Genomic DNA, 3,767 nt, shown 5'->3' with positions numbered 1-3,767 from the left:
GTCCACATATAAAAAATCATAGTGTGCCGACACCACCGCCATTAAAACAATACTGTGGAACCCCTTATAATTAAAATAATATGACCCCGAATGGGGTGGTGGCACAATGTGGACATGTTTCCCATCTATAGCCCCTCCACAATTGGGAAAGTCCCAACGGCTGGCAAAATGGGATGCCACAGTCTGCCATTCCTGTGGCGTTGAAGGAAACTGGGAAATCAAACAAGAAAACCAAAATCAATTAATTTGGAAGCTAACATTGCAAGAAAATTAGACAATTAAAAACATTATTCCCCAGCATCAGTATAACATTCAATAATTTAATTGTTCTGGAATAACTAATATGGAAAGGCACACTTATCAGATTGCTCACCCCCTCTGATGGAACATTGATTACATTTTAGGGGGTTGTGAAATCCCTAAAAAAAAATTACTTTTAGGACACGCAGGAATTTAGGGACTAAAAAGGCTACAAGACTGCAGTTGTCGCACTCTGCAGGTGCAGTTGCTAACCAGCTTACAGTAAATGAGGTAATGTAAAAAGGCATTCATGTTGCAAGGAGTACACAATCACATGCAAGGGCAATTAATGAAAACACTTTGAGGCTTGCATATGATTTGATGATGGAAATCAGCAGAGCTTCTGCTCATTTACTAAAGCACTGGAACAAATGCACTTGTAGAGTGCACATGCATTTTGCAAAGTGCAACATATATTTGCTTTAGACAAATCAACACCACAGAACATTCCAGCAAATTTTAACGAGGGTGGGGGTGGGGGGGTTGTGAAATCTAGATAATTGCTCATTAGCAGCAAACTATTTGGAGTGAGTTTAGGGGGGGGGGGGGGGGTTGTGAAATCTAGATAATTGCTCATTAGCAGCAAACTATTTGGAGTGAGTTTAGGTGGGGGGGGGGTGGGGTTGTGAAACCTAGATAATTGCTCATTAGCAGCAAACTATTTGGAGTGAGTTTAGGTGGGGGGGGGGGTGGGGTTGTGAAATCTAGATAATTGCTCATTAGCAGCAAACTATTTGGAGTGAGTTTAGGTGGGGGGGGGTGGGGTTGTGAAATCTAGATAATTGCTCATTAGCAGCAAACTATTTGGAGTGAGTTTAGGTGGGGGGGGGGGGTGGGGTTGTGAAATCTAGATAATTGCTCATTAGCAGCAAACTATTTGGAGTGAGTTTAGGTGGGGGGGGGTGGGGTTGTGAAATCTAGATAATTGCTCATTAGCAGCAAACTATTTGGAGTGAGTTTAGGTGGGGGGGGGGGGGTGGGGTTGTGAAATCTAGATAATTGCTCATTAGCAGCACACTATTTGGAGTGAGTTTAGGTGGGGGGGGGGGGGGGGTTTGTGAAATCTAGATAATTGCTCATTAGCAGCACACTAAATACACTCAAACAAAATACATTCCAAATGAGTAGACTAGGTGGATATGTTCCCATCACTTCATGCTGGGAAGGTTATTGAAGGAAAATATACATGCATGACAAAAAATAACAGGAAAAAAATCCAGCATGTGTGAGGATAAAAAGGGGACATTCACACTATATTGCAATGATGGTAAGTAGTGTTTGAAGCAAGAAATACATTATATTATCAAAGATTACATAAAAGAACATGTGATGCTAATAAAAGAAAAATATCTTACCTTAATATAGTCCTTCTGCAGGACCTGTATGATGGCAGAACAGGTCTCTGGGATAATGATCCCCAGAGCCTGGGGGGAGATGCCTGTCGAGAACTTAAGGTCCTGCAGGCTTCTCCCTGTGGCCAAATACCGCAAGGTAGCGACCAGCCTCTGCTCCGGAGTGATGGCTTGCCTCATGCAGGTATCCTGCCTGCTGATATAGGGGGTCAGCAAAGCCAACAAACGGTCAAAAACGGGGTCCGTCATCCGGAGAAAGTTCCTGAAATCCTCAGGATTATTCTCACGGATCTCACGGAGCAAAGGCATGTGACAGAACTGGTCACGCTGAAGCAACCAATTCTTGGTCCATGAACTCCTCCTCGCCCTGTTCATGGACTGGTCTTGGGCTGAAGAATAAACTACAGCACCAAGCACATACAATGCACGAGCTCTACGACGAGTACGTACAGGTAACATGGCTTCAAAACGGTCGGCTGGTCAGAACGCACTAAACAGAACGCACTGAAGAACAGCAAGGCCTGTGAAGAACGACCTGAAAATCAGGAACGAGCGGCCAATAAAACAAAGATTTCTCAATGCCAACTGACCAAACGCACTGAAAAGCAGATACAAACCTCACAAGCACAGACTGAACAACAGTTAAAACGAACTGAAAAATACGAGTCTCACAAGCGCGAATCGTCTCTCACCAAACTTCTACTAACACGAGATAAACACGAGATTAGCAGAAGGAGCCCAAAGGGTGTCGTACGGGCTATTGAACTTCCGTTTTATAGTCTCGTCGGACTTGGTGTACGTCACCGCGTACTAGGCTGTCGTACTTTTGTGTGGTCGTGTGTGTGTGAGTCCGTTCGTAAGAAAGTCTGCCGCAAGTCCGCCGAAGGTACGTCGGAAGTCTGTCGGACAGGCTGTCGGACTTTTGTAGACGAAAAGTCCGACCGTGTGTACGCGGCATATCAGTCATCTATGTGCACCAATCATGGAGGTGGACTGATTATCCCTGGCCACTCTTTCCTCCTGGCAAGTCTTCATCTTTTATCCTTGCTTTAACTTTCTTATGCTTTCCTTCTTAATTCCAAGTTAAGTTTAAATCTGATGTGTTGCAGCAGCTCAGCTGGACTTAAAGCTGCCATTTTGACACTTCAGGCTTTCCGTATGTGAAAGAAAGCAATGAGATGGCAGTGATTGTGATAATACCTCTTCAGAATTACAAGTAAGCAAAATAAGTTCCAAGACCCCAGGCAATGGTAACTGATGACAACAAAGAAGGGAAAAGAATAGAATAAAATAGAATTCTGTTTTTATTTTTTTGAGGATTCAACAATACCACAGCAGCATTAGTATCATCCACATTAAGCCGCTTAGTACTGATGAACACTACAAGGCCTACTTACTGTATATACTCGAGTATAAGCAGAGTTTTTCAGCACATTTTTTTGTGCTGAAAATGCCCCCCTCGGCTTATACTTGAGTCTGTGTCCATCTGCAGCCTCATGTGCCTGATCTCCCGGCGCTGTGACACGCAAGTCAGTCTAGTCGGCAGCCAGTGTAACAAAGCCCCGCCTCCGCCTCCTCCTCGTCCCTTGTCCATGACAGAACACTGATTCAGTTCTTCCAAGCAGTGAGTCAGAGTCCTGCCTATCACAGGCGAGGATGAGGCGGAGGCGGGGCTTTGTTACACTGCAGGGCCGTCATCTAGACTGACTGCAACAAAGCCCTGCCTCCGCCTCCTCCTCTTCCTCGCCTGTGATAGGTGGGACTCTGACTCACTGCTTGGAAGAACTGAATCAGTGTTCTGTCACGAACAAGGGACGAGAAGGAAGTGGAGGCGGGGCTTTGTTACACTGGCAGCCGACTAGACTGACTGCATGTCACAGCGCTAGAGATCAAGTTACATGAGTCGGCAGGGAGATGGACACAGTGAGGAGGCAGGCAAATGGGCACAGTGAGGAGGCAGGCAAATGGGCACAGTGAGGCGGCAGGCAGATGGGCACAGTGAGGAGGCATGCATATGGGCACAGTGAGGAGGCATGCAGATGGGCATAGTGAGGAGGCATGCAGATGGACACAGTGAGGGGGCATGCAGATGGGCACAGTGAGGATGCATGCAGA

This window comes from Aquarana catesbeiana, linkage group LG02 (genome assembly GCF_042186555.1).
Source record: "Aquarana catesbeiana isolate 2022-GZ linkage group LG02, ASM4218655v1, whole genome shotgun sequence".
Taxonomy (NCBI): Eukaryota; Metazoa; Chordata; class Amphibia; order Anura; family Ranidae; genus Aquarana; species Aquarana catesbeiana.
The sequence above is the reverse complement of the archived record's forward strand: the minus strand, read 5'-3'. Positions refer to the sequence as shown.